The sequence below is a fragment of the Rattus norvegicus genome, chromosome 9 (assembly GCF_036323735.1).
Source record: "Rattus norvegicus strain BN/NHsdMcwi chromosome 9, GRCr8, whole genome shotgun sequence".
In the NCBI taxonomy this organism is placed as follows: Eukaryota; Metazoa; Chordata; class Mammalia; order Rodentia; family Muridae; genus Rattus; species Rattus norvegicus.
In genome coordinates this window covers 16,102,856-16,118,663 of record NC_086027.1, presented here as the reverse complement: position 1 = coordinate 16,118,663, position 15,808 = coordinate 16,102,856, and the positions used below count along the sequence as shown (strand labels likewise).

The 15,808-nt window shown below is 43.7% G+C and overlaps 1 pseudogene; it reads right to left on the bottom strand.

Moving 5' to 3' along the window:
• Positions 1–7,783: 7,783 nt before the first annotated feature.
• LOC134480455 (reticulocalbin-1-like) overlaps positions 7,784–15,808 on the bottom strand; it is a 105,141-nt pseudogene continuing 97,116 nt past the window's right edge.

The window sequence follows — 15,808 nt, the reverse complement described above, 5'->3', positions numbered from 1 at the left end:
TGGTGACATCACAGAAGATTCTAGGGATCTCTTAGATACAATAGATTGTCCAGTGAAGGGCTTACTGATGATGCCACTGGGAAGTTCTATGACCTACCTGCTAACTAGCTCTCCAAAAATTGATCAATTTCTGTGCGGACCCTTTCCTCCAGTCTCTCATACATCACTGGGAATAGCATTTGGCAACCTCTATTGCTAAGCTAGATGTTTCTCTGTGCATTATTAGAACTCAACAGTGCTTTTGCTGGGGAGGGCTGCTTACAACCTGAATGAGAGAACAGATTTTTCTTAGCACCCAAATCTCTAGGGACCAAGGAAGAGGGAGTTTTTTCTTAAAAGTAAATCTACTACTCGAGACAATGCATGTGACACACATTTCGATTCCTAAGGTTTTCCTTTTTATGGAGGCCAATATGTTTCTTCTAGACCTCTGAGTGTATAAAACCTGGAAATATTTGCTTACTGTGCAGTCCTTGACAGTTGACATTGTTTTTATTTACATATCCATGTATTTCACAAAATCAATGGTCTATTATCTTATTTTTTTAGAATAAAAACTTCTTTTTTCTTGAAACATAGGGATCAACTACAGGGCATATATAAAATAATAAATTTCTGTACCTTTTATATATTAAGTTGGACATCCTCCCTTTCTCAAATATAACAAGACAGTGAAATCGGACATCAGCGAGCAAACGTCAACCTGGACCTTGTGTTACCACATTGTAACCACATAGCCATCCCTTTTCCAATATCGTTCTTCCTGAATTTCCAAGTCCAATCCTGAGGATATTTGGGGCTACACGCTGATCTTTTACTCAGAGCAAACATAAAAATCAGGCGGATGGGCAGGGAGTGGAATGGCCTAAGGTTAGGCTAAACCTCAATTTTAATGGGTCCATAAGTTCAGGAGGGAGTCCATTTGGCATTGTCATCTGTGGCTTCTGTGTCCTTATCCTGGGTGTGCTGACTCTGTGATATGATGCCACCTCACCTCACAGATGTCAGGGTGAAAATCATGTATGAGTTTTCTGGGAAGAACTCTGCCTTTTACTACCATCTGGAGTTATACAACATCACTATGCACAGCTCAGAAGAGAGGGGTGGAGATTGTGGAGGCCTTAAAAGTTGAGGATCTTTTCTGATTAAGGCACATATTTTTTCCTATGTAATTTTCACCTTGCTCTTTCCCTAATGATGGTTGGCTTCATTCCTGGCCTGAAGTCAACTGGATTCCAAGGTTTGGGATTAGGGAAGCCCCTCTTTTTGAGATGACAGGCCCAGCAAGGGATCCCACTGCATACAGGTTCCTATTTCCAAGGAAGTTGTTGCTGCAGAATCACAGCATGGGGGCAGCAGCACAGGACATCTCCCAGCTTTCTCTCCTGCACCTGCAGCACTTTTAATAAGGCTGTTTGTTTGTTTGTTTGCTTTTAATTGGAAATACCTACAAAGCTGGTCAAAATTAATACGTGCCTTAAATTCCAGCACCCACAAAGTATTGTTGTTTTTGCTTTTGTTTTTGTTTTATTTCATTTCATTATTTCTGTAATTGTTGTTAGGATTCTTATTGTTTTCTTTGGTAATTCCATCTAGCTATTCAATTTGTATATAGAATGTAAAGCCATGCTCTGCATGGTCCTGTTATTCATGTTAAGGATTTTTTCTTACCACCAACACCACAGATGCACACAATATTTACTTTCAAATCAGGAAAACAGGCATACAGAAGAGAGCTATGTTGTTTGGTCTCAGGTAACCAGCCAATCAGGAGTGTAGGATGGCTTCCCAATGTTTTGGATCAGGTAAACTTCTGTTATTGAGATGAAAGGCCTCTGCTGAAGCCTCCAGTTGAGTAACAGAGAGCCTGGAAAGACTGAAAGAGTGGTTGTACCTTGAAGGTGAACCCTTCAGTGCCTCTGCAGCCTGAGGCAGAGTTCTACTGGGAACAGAAGAGCACTTGGCCAGAGATCATAGGGGACTGCATTTTGGTTGAGCCCTGAGACCTGGATGAGCAGAGGCCTCCATAGTCCTGATAAAGGGAAGCAGAGCCACATAGATGTGAGGGAACAATGGATCTTTGATCTGCCTGTTCTCTGCTACATTAATCTTTGCTGTATACATAGTATATGTAAATGACTGTAGATGTTAAAGCATGTGCAAGTGTAAACAGAGTAGAGTTAGTTCAGCAATACATTATGTCCCATTTTGTTAAAGATCTTTATTTTATTTCTATTTCTATTTTTTCTTTTTCTTGACTACTGATACCTGATTACTCTCCCACAATCCTTCCCCAATTCTCCTGGCACAGTCTTCTCTGAGTGTATGAGGGCCAACTGTCTCAGTACCTCCCTTCTTTTACCAAAGCCTTTCCTGGTGGCATTCGTGAGGATGCTGGTTTTGAATCCTTGGACTTGGCTTTCTTCATGCTCCAGTTCGCTGGTTTGGGCAGTTGGTGAAGAACTGTCTGTGAACTTGGTACTTCATCCAGATGGTACACAAGAGGCAATGGTTTTGTCAATGGGTCCATAAGTTCAGGAGGGTGTCCATTTGGCATTGTGATATGTGGATTCTGTCTTCTTACCCTAGGTGTTATAATTCCACCTGAATGTGTGCTATAATGCCACTCAACCTCACAGATGAAAATCATGTTTGACCTTTCTGGGAAGAACTCTGCCTTTTACTACCATCTGGAGTTATACATCACTATGCAAAGCTCAGAAGAGAGGGGTGCAGATGTGCGGGCCTTAGAAGTTGAGGATCTTTTCTACTGATTAAGCCACTTCTTTTTCCTATGTAATTTTTCCCTTGCTCTTTTTTACTAATGGTGGCTGACTTCTTTCCTAGCCTGAGGTAAACTGGAGTCCAATCTTTTGGATTACCGAACCTTCTAATTTTGAGATGACAGGCCCACCAAGGGTCCTACTGCATACAGAAGGTATGAGTAAGTCTTAGGGGCTGGAGTAAGTTAAAAACATCTGTGACAACAAAGAACTGATTAAGAAAACAAGAGACCAGCTGCTCATCAAGATCACAGTTGTATGATAGTAAGAAAATGTGAATAGGCATCAGGTGAGAAGATAAATTAATTAGGAGGTCATAGGCCTAGAAGGGTTATCCTTTGCTCTCAGTGGAGCTGCCCTTCTTTCTGTCATTCCTCGCCCTCTGCCATAGGACCAGAGACTTCCCGAAACAACTGGCTGGCCTTGCCAAAGACCTGGCAGGGTCTCCCTGTAGAATAAGACACTTAGAGTCCTTGAGGACTCACCAAGAGGTCTCCTCCACACAGGTTCCTTGTTGTCAAAGGGAAATGTTCCTGCAGAATCCTGCCATGGCAGCAGGAATTTCAACCTGGCAGCTCTTGGTCCAGCTCACTGGGTGCAGGCCTGAGGCCCAGGGGTATCTGGGGAAAGAAGCAGCACGCACTACCTCACAGCTCTCTCTTTGTTGGATGCAACTGCTAGGACTGTGATAGGATTTTTGTTTCTTGTGTGTTTATTAGAAATACCTACAAAGCTGATTAAAGTTGCAATATGCCTTCATACCCAGAGTGCAGAATGTTTTTACATCGTTGTTGTTCCTGTTTTATGTTTAGATTTTGTTTTTTCATCCCCTCAGGAAATTTCCCTGTGCTTAGAATGTTAAGCACATGCTCCGGAGGGATCGATTATTCAAGTTCGGCAAATCTTTTGTTCTCACCATCACTCCACAGATGATGCCATTACTTACTTTGAAATAAGAAAACAGTCATAGAGAAGTAAATTAACGTGTAAGCTATCACAGAAGAAACACATCACGATTGTGGAATGGCACCCCAGTATTTTGTATTTCCTAAGTTATTTTTATTTTAAACTTTTTTATTGGATTTTTTTGGGTACATTTCATCTTTTTTAAATCCTTAAAGGTATCTTTTATTCCTCTCCTCCCATTTACAAGGTGGAATTTCACCTGTGATTGTTAGTCCAGATAGTTTGGTCAATGGCTTAGATATCACCCTGGCCTAGTTTCCTTGGCATAAGCTGAGTTAGAAGCAGACTCAAAGGTTCAGGACCAACAAATAATGAATTCCACTACATCTGGATCCCCAGCCTCACAGCCAGGAAGGGACTGTATTTCCATTCACTATTTAAAAAAAAGATGCAGTTCATTAACATGTAAAAATTTTCTCAAGTATATTAAAGTGTTTACCATGGTCATACAGTTTTTCAAATACCTGTCATTCATCTTTTTCCAAAACCTAAAATATCTTTCTTATTCACATTTTTTTGATTATTTTTTGGTATTAGTATCATTTTTTTTAAATTTCAGTTTTTTTAATTGATATATATGTTTTATTCAAATTTTATTCCCTTTCCCAGCTTTTGGTCCATAAGCCCCCCTGCCGTGCCTTCTCCCGTATGTATGGTCCCCCAATCCACGCCACTTAGAAACCCCTTCCCGGACATCCCTGCACCCAGGGTCCAACCTTGTTAATAAAAAGGGCTTCCCCTTCCACAGGTGCCCCAACAAGGCTATTCTCTCCTACATATGCAGTTGGACCCCTGAGTCACTCCACGTATAGTCTTTTGCTAGTGGTTTATTTGGTTGGCATTGCTGTTCTTATTGGGGTTGCAAGCCCTTCAGCTCTTTGAATCCTTCTTCTAATTCCAATAAAGGGCGTCCTGTTCTCAGTTCATTAGTTTACTGCTAGCAATGACCTCTTTATTTGACATGCTCTGGATGTGTCTCTCAGGGGAGATGCAAATTTGGTCCCTTTCAGTAAGCACATTTAGCTTCATCAATCTTACCTAGTTTGGTGGCTGTATACATATGGGCCACATGTGGGGCAGGCTCTGAATGGCTGTTCCTTTGGTCTCTGCTTTAGATTTGGCCTCCATATCCCCTCCTATGGATATTTTTGTTCCCCATTTTAAGAAGGAGTGGGAGCATCTGCACTTTGGTCATCCTTCTTCTTGAGTTTCCTGAGTTCTGTAGATTGCATCTTGGGTAATTTGAGGTTTTGGTCAATATCCACTTATCAATGAGTGCATATTGTCAATGAGGGGTGCTGAGTACCTGGAAGAGAATGAGGGACAAGAGATGTGAAGAAGGACTCCAAGACAAGAGTCTGATCAAGGCGACAATTTTATTTTTCCCCAAGGCTGAATTTGTACCATAAAATGGATAACAGAGAGAGGAGAGAAGTAAGAAACATTTACCCACGCCAAGGACACAATATTCGTGTGGTCAGGGAATCGGCTGATGTTGACAGGTTGTCAGAAAAGTCACAGGTTTGTCATATCTATTAGTCAGCAGGATGTTGGTTTTTCAGAAAGGTTACAGGTCATGACATTGGGTATATTAATGTCAGACGTTATCATATGATTATTCATCTTGACCACCACATTTGTATTAGTCTTCTGCATCTGACTGGCGATTTTCCATGAACCCAGTCATACTTAATGCTAACCATGATAATAACATCAATAATGGAGGGCTTCAAGGCCATCGCTCCCAACACCATACCAAGTGTGTTTTTCTGTGATTGGATTACCTCACTGTGGATGATATTTTCTAGTTCTTTCCATTTGCCTATGAATTGAACGTAATCATTGTTTTTGATAGCTGAGTGGTAGTCCATTGTGTAGATGTACCACATTTTTCGAATAAATTCCTCTGCTGAAGGGCATCTGGGTTCATTCCAGCTTCTGGCTATTATGAATAAGCCTGCTATGAACATAGTGGATCATATGTGTTATTGTATGTTGGAGCATCTTTTGAGTATATGCCCAGGACTGGTATACCTGTGTGCTCAGGTAGTGGAATTTCCAATTTTCCAGGAACGTTCAGACTGATTTCCAGAGTTCTTGTACCAGTTTGCAATCCCAGCAACAATGGACGAGTGTTCCTCTTTCTCCACATCCTCACCAGCATCTGTTGTCACCTGATTTTTTGATCTTAGACATCCTGACTGGTGTGAGGTGGATTCTTAGGGTTGCTTTGATTTGCATTTCCCTGATGACTAAGGATATTGAGCATTTCTTTAGGTGCTTTTCAGCTATTCTATATTCCTCAGCTGAGAATGTTTTCTTTAGTTCCAAACCCCATTTATTAACAGGGGTGTTTGGCTCTCTGTACTCTAACTTCTTCTGTTTTGTGTATACTTTGGATATAAGCCCTCCATCAGATGCAGGATTGGTACAGATTTTTTCCCAATCTGTGGGTTGCCGTTTTGTCCTAATGACACTGTCCTTTGCCTTACAGAAGCTTTTCAGTTTTATGAGGTCCCATTTGTCGATTCTCAATCTTAAAGCATAAGCCACTGGTATTTTGTTCAGGAAATTTTCCTTAGTGCTCATGTCTTCGAGACTCTTCCCTACCTTTTATCCATTACTTTTAGTGTATCTGGTTTGATGTGGAGGTCCTTGATCCCCTTGGACTTAAGCTTTGTCCAGGGCAATAAGAATGGGTCAACTTGCATTCTTCTACATGTTGACCTCCAGTTGAATCAGCACCATTTGTTAAAAATACTATCTTTCTTCCATTGGATGTTTTACCTCCTTTGTCAAAGATCAAATGACCATAGGTGTGTGGGTTCTTTTCTGTGTCTTCAATTATGTTCCACTGATCTGCCTGTCTGTATGCCAATACCATACAAACTATTGCTCTGTAATACTACTTGAGGTCAGAGATGGTGATTCCCCCAGAAGTTCTTTTATTGTTGAGTATAGTTTTTGCTATCCTGGGTTTTATGGTATACCAAATGATGGCAAATTGCACTTTCTACCTTTATAAAGAATTGAGTAGGAATATTGTTGGTGATGGCATTGAATCTGTAGATTGCCTTTAGCAAAATGGTCATTTTTTACCATATTCATCCTGCCAATCTATGAGCATGGGAGATCTTTCCATCTTCTGAGACCTTCTTCAATTTCTTCAGAGATTTGAAGTTCTTGTCATACAGATTTTTTACTTGCTTGGTTCAAGTAACAGCAATTATTTTATATTATTTGGGACTATTGTGAAGGGTGTCATTTCCCTAATTTCTTTCTCAGCCTGTTTACCCTTTGAGTAGAGGAAGACTACTGAATTGTTTGGGTTAATTTTATACTCGGACAGTTTGCTGAAGTTGTTGATCAGGTTACGTAGTTCTCTGGTAGAATTTTGGTGTTGCTTAAGTAGACTATCATATCATCTTCAAATATTAGTGTTTTGACTTCATCCCTTCTAATTTTTTCCCTTTGACCTACTTTCATTGTTTGATTGCTATGGCTAGGACGTTAAGTACCATATTGTACTTAAGTAGGGAAAGAGTGGGCAGCCTTGTCTAGTCCCTGATTTTAGTGGGATTCCTTCAATACTCTAAGTTTAGTTTGATGTTAGGTACAGGTTTGATGTATTTTGCATTTTCCTATATTTAGATTCAGGCCTTAAATTCCTGATCTTTCCAGGACTTTATTAATGAAAGGGTAATGAATTTTGTCAAATGATTTCTCAGCATCTAATGAAATGATCATGTGGTTTTGACTTTGTTTATATGATGAATTTCGTTGATGGACTTCCGTATATTAAACAATCCCTGCATCCTTGCCATGAGGCCTACTTGACCATGATGGATGATTGTTTGGATGTGTTCTTGGATTCAGTTTGCAAGAATTTTATTGAGCATTTTTGATCAATATTCATAAATAAAATAGGTCTGAATTTCTCTATCTTTGTTGTATCTTTGTGTGGTTTAGGTATAAGAGTAATTGTGGCTTCATAGAAGGAGTTTGGTAGTGCTCTGTTTGTTTCTATTTTGCGGAATAATTTGGACAGTATTGGTATGAAGTCTTCTATGAAGGTCTGATAGAATTCTGCACTAAATCCATCTGGTCCTGGGCTCTTTTTGGATGGGAGATGTTTAATAGCAGTTTCTATGTCTTTATGAGTATGGGGTTGTTTCGATGGTTTATTTGTTCCTGATTTAACTGTGGTACCTGGTATCTGTATAGAAAATTGTCCATTTCCTCCACATTTTCCAGTTTTGTTGAATATATGTTTTTGTAGTAGGATCTGATGATCTTTTTAATTTCTTCAGATTTTGTTGTTATGTCTCCCTTTTATTTCTGATTTTATTAATTTGGATACACTCTCTGTGACCTCTGGTTAATATGGCTAAGCGTTTATGTATCTTGTTGATTTTCTCAAAGAACCAGTTCGTGGGTTTGCTGATTCTTTTGATGCTCGGTTTTGTATCTTCTTGTTTGATTTCAGCCCTGAATTTGATTATTTCCTGCCTTCTACTCATCTAGGGCTTATTTAATTTTTTCTAGAGCTTTTAGGTGTGCTGTCAAGCTGCTGACATATGCTCTCTCTTGTTTCTTTTTGCAGGCATACAGAGCTAGGCATTTTCCTCTTAGCGCTGCTTTTATTGTGTCCCATAAGTTTGGGTATGTTGTATCTTAATTTTCATTAACTTCTAAGAAGTCTTTAATTTCTTTCTTATGTCTCCAATGACCAAGTTGTCATTGACTTCAACTTCCATGTATATGTGGGCTTTGTGTCCTATTTGTTGTTATTGATCAGCAGCCTTAGTCCGTGGTTTTTTGATACGAGGCATGGGATTATTTCTATTTCCTGTACCTGTTGAGGCTTGTTTTGTGACTGATTATATGGTCAATTTTGGAGAAGGTACCATGAGATGCTGATAAGAAGGTATATCCTTTGGTTTTAGGGTGGTGTGTTCTATAAATATATGTTAAATCCATTTGTTTCATAACCTCTTAGTCTTTCTGTGTCTCTGTTTAATTTCTGTTTCCCTGATCTGTCCATTGATGAAAGTGGCGTGTTTAAATCTCCTACTATTATTGTTTGTGGTGCAATGTATGATTTTTTTGAGCTTTAGAAAGGTTTCTTATTGTTTAGGGACACAACTGCTATATACTTGACAAATATAGCAATCAACCAGAATATCCGTAGAAAGCAGGTGACTGTTGGCCACATGAGGATGAGTTTCTTTCAAAGATCATCATGATTTTTGGTAAGATCTTCCCTGTAATTGGTGGCATGGCTTCCCACAAACATGGTCCAGTTGTCTACAATCTCCTCCTTGGTCAGCATCTCATCCTTGTTCTTATCTGACTCATACACCAGATGCTGGGCCTCAGCCTGTGCCTGGTCATAGTCCTGAGGGAGGATCCAGTGGTGAATCTCATCCTAATCCAGTTTCCCATCCTTGTTCAGATCTGGGAAATCATTGAACTGCTCCCCAGACAAAACCCAGTCGGTCTCAGGGCAATTGTCCTCGTGAGAAAAAGATGTCCACAATGTACTCATCCTGGTCCACAAAACCATCCCTGTTCTTGTCGATATTCTCCAGCGTTTCCAGAACTACAATCTCCTTCATATGTTCTAAATCCTCTTAGTGCAGAAAAGCAATGAACCAGTCCTGAGTAGCTGTCAGGTCACCGTCAAGGCCTTAAACCTCCTCTCATCTCGTGGAGGCAACTTTTTAAAGTTGTGATGATCAGAGCTATCTTGGAATTCAGCAAGGTTTCCCAGGTAGTAGCCATAGGTAGCCTGCTTGTATTCTTCCCAGGAGATTTTTCATCTATGTCCCTATCATAATCCTTCCAGAGTTTAGCCACATTTTGGTTGATGTATCTTTTCTGTACCTGTTTGATCCAAACTTTCAGGTCCTCAGTAGTAACAAGGCCGCCTTCATCACTGTTGATTGGATCAACAATTTTCCCCAGCCTCTCCTGCTCTCGTTCAGGATTAGCTATCAAAGGTCTTGGAGTCCTTCTTGACCAGGAAGGCAATTTCACTTATTCTTTTCTCATAAAAATTACAGCTTTTAACTCTCCATGAACATGCAGAGCCAGTAACAGATGGTGACGGTTTATCCTGATGATTACTCTTCATGGATATGCATGTAAACATTCTATGTCGTAAACTGATTATCCAACTTATGATTTGAATTACTGTGCAAACTTGTGGTGAACATTTCACCATGTGATGCTGTGTTCAGAAAGATATACAAATGTTGAGGACAAAGAGAGAGAAAGCTTTTTAGACAGAACTGAACTGAAGAGAACAGAACTCAAGAAGAACTTAGAAGTAAAGGCCTAGCGTTGAGAGTAAGGCATTGAGAGTAAGGAAATTATTGTGTCATAAGTGCAAGTGGAAAGGAGATTAGAAGAGAGGAAGGAGAACCTTATAAGTCAAACTTTATGGAGGCAAACCTTTGTAGACATTTTAGGAAAACGGAAGAAGTTATAAATAAAGGTTAAAATCACTGCTCTTCAGTCTTCAGCCTGGCTCACTGGCTAGCCTGTGCTCTTCAGTCAGACTCACTGGCTAGCCTGTGCTCTTCAGCCTGGCTCACTGGCTAGCCTGTGCTCTTCAGCCTGGCTCACTGACTAGCCTCTGCTCTTCGGTCAGGCTCACTGGCTAGCCTCTGTTCTTCAGTCAGCCTCACTGGCTAGCCTCTGTTCTTCAGTCAGGCTCACTGGCTAGCCTCTGCTCTTCAGTCAGGCTCACTGTCTACCCTGTGCTCTTCAGTCAGGTTCCCTGGCTAGCCTCTGCTCTTCAGTCAGGCTCACTGGCTAGCCTCTGCTCTTCAGTCAGGCTCACTGGCTAGCCTCTGCTCTTCAGTTAGGCTCACTGACTAGCCTCTGCTCTTCAGTCAGGCTCACTGGTTAGCCTGTGCTCTTCAGCCTGGATCACTGCCTAGACTCTGCTTTTCAGCTGGGCTCACTGGCTAGCATCTGCTCTTCAGTCAGGCTCACTGGCTAGCCTCTGCTCTTCAGTCAGACTCATTGGCTAGCCGCTGCTCTTCAGCTAGGCTCACTGGCTAGCCTCTGCTCTTCAGCTAGGCTCACTGGCTAGCCTCTTCTCTTCAGCTAGGCTCACTGGCTAGCCTCTGTTCTTCAGTCAGGCTCACTGGCTAGCCTCTGCTCTTCAGTCAGGCTCACTGTCTACCCTGTGCTCTTCAGTCAGGTTCCCTGGCTAGCCTCTGCTCTTCAGTCAGGCTCACTGGCTAGCCTGTGCTCTTCAGCCTGGCTCACTGACTAGCCTCTGCTCTTCGGTCAGGCTCACTGGCTAGCCTCTGTTCTTCAGTCAGCCTCACTGGCTAGCCTCTGTTCTTCAGTCAGGCTCACTGGCTAGCCTCTGCTCTTCAGTCAGGCTCACTGTCTACCCTGTGCTCTTCAGTCAGGTTCCCTGGCTAGCCTCTGCTCTTCAGTCAGGCTCACTGGCTAGCCTCTGCTCTTCAGTCAGGCTCACTGGCTAGCCTCTGCTCTTCAGTTAGGCTCACTGACTAGCCTCTGCTCTTCAGTCAGGCTCACTGGTTAGCCTGTGCTCTTCAGCCTGGATCACTGCCTAGACTCTGCTTTTCAGCTGGGCTCACTGGCTAGCATCTGCTCTTCAGTCAGGCTCACTGGCTAGCCTCTGCTCTTCAGTCAGACTCATTGGCTAGCCGCTGCTCTTCAGCTAGGCTCACTGGCTAGCCTCTGCTCTTCAGCTAGGCTCACTGGCTAGCCTCTTCTCTTCAGCTAGGCTCACTGGCTAGCCTCTGTTCTTCAGTCAGGCTCACTGGCTAGCCTCTGCTCTTCAGTCAGGCTCACTGTCTACCCTGTGCTCTTCAGTCAGGTTCCCTGGCTAGCCTCTGCTCTTCAGTCAGGCTCACTGGCTAGCCTGTGCTCTTCAGCCTGGCTCACTGACTAGCCTCTGCTCTTCGGTCAGGCTCACTGGCTAGCCTCTGTTCTTCAGTCAGCCTCACTGGCTAGCCTCTGTTCTTCAGTCAGGCTCACTGGCTAGCCTCTGCTCTTCAGTCAGGCTCACTGTCTACCCTGTGCTCTTCAGTCAGGTTCCCTGGCTAGCCTCTGCTCTTCAGTCAGGCTCACTGGCTAGCCTCTGCTCTTCAGTCAGGCTCACTGGCTAGCCTCTGCTCTTCAGTTAGGCTCACTGACTAGCCTCTGCTCTTCAGTCAGGCTCACTGGTTAGCCTGTGCTCTTCAGCCTGGATCACTGCCTAGACTCTGCTTTTCAGCTGGGCTCACTGGCTAGCATCTGCTCTTCAGTCAGGCTCACTGGCTAGCCTCTGCTCTTCAGTCAGACTCATTGGCTAGCCGCTGCTCTTCAGCTAGGCTCACTGGCTAGCCTCTGCTCTTCAGCTAGGCTCACTGGCTAGCCTCTTCTCTTCAGCTAGGCTCACTGGCTAGCCTCTCCTCTTCAGCTAGGCTCACTGGCTAGCCTCTGCTCTTCAGTCAGGTTCACTGTCTAGCCTCTGCTATTCAGTTAGGCTCACTGGCTAGACTCTGCTTCTCAGCTGGGCTCACTGGCCTATGGGGCCCTAGCACATCGCTTAACCATCTGCTCATGACTGCCTGACCACACTGACCACCTGACCGGTCGCCCTGACTTCTTAAAGTCATTCCCTAGAAAGAGCACAAGAAACCAAAGAGAAACACCACAGCAAACTTTTCCCATGGGCTCTGTTTTAACCTAAGTGCTTTCATTATTTCTTTAAAAGAGTGAAATATAATTTCGGCTATTCATATGGCCAAGAGAGCTGTGCAGTAGTCATTGCTTTAGGGAATTTTGTGCTAAATCAAAAGATTCCTTTATTCTATTATGATGTTATCTGTATGCTGTACGATGTACGTTTAGAAAACACAACACTAAATTCCTAAAATATAGATGTTTTAAGACATCAGCTCATGGAGAAACGTAACTGCTTCCTATCTAGACTGAGCTTTTTTGCTATACTGCAGGTACAATCAATTTTCCACACTACTTCCATGATTTTCAAGAATGATTAAGAGAAAAATAAGTTGAACATAATGGCCAGAAAGGGGGTTCTGTCAAGTTGTCTTATGTGGGACAAGATACCAAACTATGATGGTAAACCTAAAACCACCTGTTCCCAAAACTAACAGAACTTACAGAAAATACATACTTTCTTATCATTCCTCCTCCCCAATGATCAGTGATTTAATGAGCACCTACTACGATCCTAGCACTGTGCATCTAAGTGTGTAATGGTGAATAAAAAACTTAATAAAAAGCCTCATTAAGGAATAAAGAAAAATGAAACATAACTTTGAAACTCAGAATTCAATATAAGCAAAACCACCATTTCTTCAACTGGTGATTTCTGAAAACTTCATCATTTTTTCCATGGGCTTCTATATTAATGATACTGAGTCTTGATTTGGTAAATCACAAAAAGCAAGTCACACTTCTTTCTTGGCTCCCACAACTGTCAAAGGGAACAACACTGTTGCTGTCCATTGTGCTTCCCTATCAATCCTGCTATGCATGGTAATGAATTCCAGTCTTTTCAATGTGAAAACAGGCCACCACTTGAGGGCAAAGGTTATTAAAATGACCCAAACCGGTATATTCTCTAAAATTTTCACATAGCATTTTACTGATATCACAATGTAAATTCACCACAAATATTTAACCAATGAAAATATTGAATAGCTCTGCAAATAGGAGCGATAATCATATATACTTGAAAACAACTATCATGGAAACAAACGACGTAATAGGAGAAAAGATACATCACGAAAAGCTACACAAGCAGCAAAAAAGACACTACATTTCTTGGTTTAAAAGTTAGGAGATACACTTGATCTTTAAAGACAGACAATGTACTTGATCTTTAATCCCTTTAACTGTGCCCTGTCCACATAGAAACTGCAGTAGATGACAATCTTTTGTAAGATTTATTTATTTATATGTGAGACAATGCATCTGTCTTCAGACACACCAGAAGAGGGCATCAGTACTCCTTACAGATGGTTGTGAGCCACCATGTGGTTGCTGGCATTTGAATTCAGGACCTCTGGAAGAACACTTGGTGCTCTTACCCACTGAGCCATCTCTCCAGCCCCCACAACGGCCTCTTACACAGCATCACAGTGGTCTATTTCACTAGATGGCTCCAGGATGATAACAGAGAAACTTTCACAGTTCCTGAGCACTTCTGAGTTCAAACACCACCAGTGCCCACTCTGTGCTGTTGGCACATTCTGACCTTCTCCTAAGGGTTGTCAGCCACAAAAGGGACGGGTTAGCCCCAGACAGCATTCACTGCCCAATCCTAAAAACCCCCTCGATTCTGAAAAAGCCACAATCCATGCTTGCTCCATATTTGAGGAAGCCAAATGGTTGATCTGGCTCAAGGCTCTACTTTTCTTAGCTCATCAACTTTCTTTTTCCACTTCTTGTCACAAGAAGTACGTTTTTATGCTGCAACTACACTGCAATGTGTGAAGGAAACCACCATAAACTCTGGGTGCCACCTCTTGAAATTTAAAATTCACAAAACAATTCATGGCTTTCTAATCAGCACCATGGACAATAAACAAAAACAAGCAAAACCATTCCAAAGGAACTTGCTGATCTGGAGGCCTGCTCATAGCAGGCAGGAAAGAATTAAATTAGGCAGAACTGTAATCTGCATAAATTGCCTGAGGTTTTAAGAAAATATATTCCCATGATCCCCATCCTTTAACATACAATAGAAACATTACAGGGAGTGTGCCACCAGGATAAGCTGCCTCTGAAAAGCCTGTCCTCCCCTGGCAGGTACAGGTCATTTAATTCTAAGTCAATCTGGAGAGAGGTGACAGCCCCAAGTTGCTCTGGGGATGTCAGAGCACAGCTCTCATGCACACTCCAGAGCACCTCTACACTCTTTCCCAATGCCATAGGCTTTCCAATCCCTGCTTCAGCTCTCCATACATCCCTGAACCCTCCCTCCCCCTACCCAATGGGCTCACTTTGCATTGCCTCCTTCTGCCACTGCTTTCCCAGGACAGGAGGACCAGGTGGGGTGGGGGGGCAGAACCAGTCCAAAGAGGGACGCGGGTCTCCTACCTACCTTGATTCTGCTGCTCTGGGGCTGCAGCCCGCCCTGCTTGCTACTTGCTGCTTGCTGTTCCTGGGGACCAGACCGGAGGTTGGGCTAGGGGTCCCCGCGAGCTCCATGCCTCAAGGTCCCCTGGCAGGGCTGGCCTGGGCTTCTTCCTTGGACACTGCGAGGCTGTAGTCTCTGTTGGAAACCCCGCCGCTGTCATAGGGCGCCCTCCCGTGGCCGAGATGATGCCCAACGCCGCTAAGGCCCCCTTCCCTGGCCGCTTCTTCTGCTTTTTCTTTTCTTTTTTTCTTTCTCTTTTTGCTGGCGATGTGGCGCCTGCGAAGAGCTCGCCTCCAGGAAGGAGGACATCGTGGAGGCAGAATCACCTCTGGGTCCTGCCGGTGTCGGAGAGGGAGAGAGAGGAGTCAGCTTGGGCGGAGGCGCCCCGGCTGCCGGCGCCTGCGGAAGGAAAACTCATCCAGGCACACGCGCTGCTGCGGGCCCCAAATATAACGCGAGCGCCCCGCCCCCTCAGGCCCTGCGCTCACCCACGAGCTCCGCGTGCCCTGAGGCCCGGCTCGGGCGCGGTGGAAGGGCGGGGTGGGAAGGACACGTGTGCCCACTCCAAGGTGCAGGCAACACCGGGAGGCGCGACACCCGGAAGCGCAGGGTGCTGAACTTAGGGATCCAACCAGGCGCGTCAGTCCACTCTCAAGGCTCTGTGGATGCGAGGGCGGCTTCTTCAGGCCTCCAGGTCCACCACGAAAAACCCGCGGGCATCACAGCTGGAGCTTCCAGGTGCCCCAGGCTGGAGGCTTGGACATGGCGATTGTGGTTGCCACTCTCCTAGGCTGGCTCAGCAGGGCACAAGCCACCACCTGCTGTCCTCACCTGAAGGCATCTTGATGGGGCTGAGAGCCCACATCCAGCAGGCGAACCTCAGTGCTCAGGGCCATGGTCTTGGGTCTGCACCTTG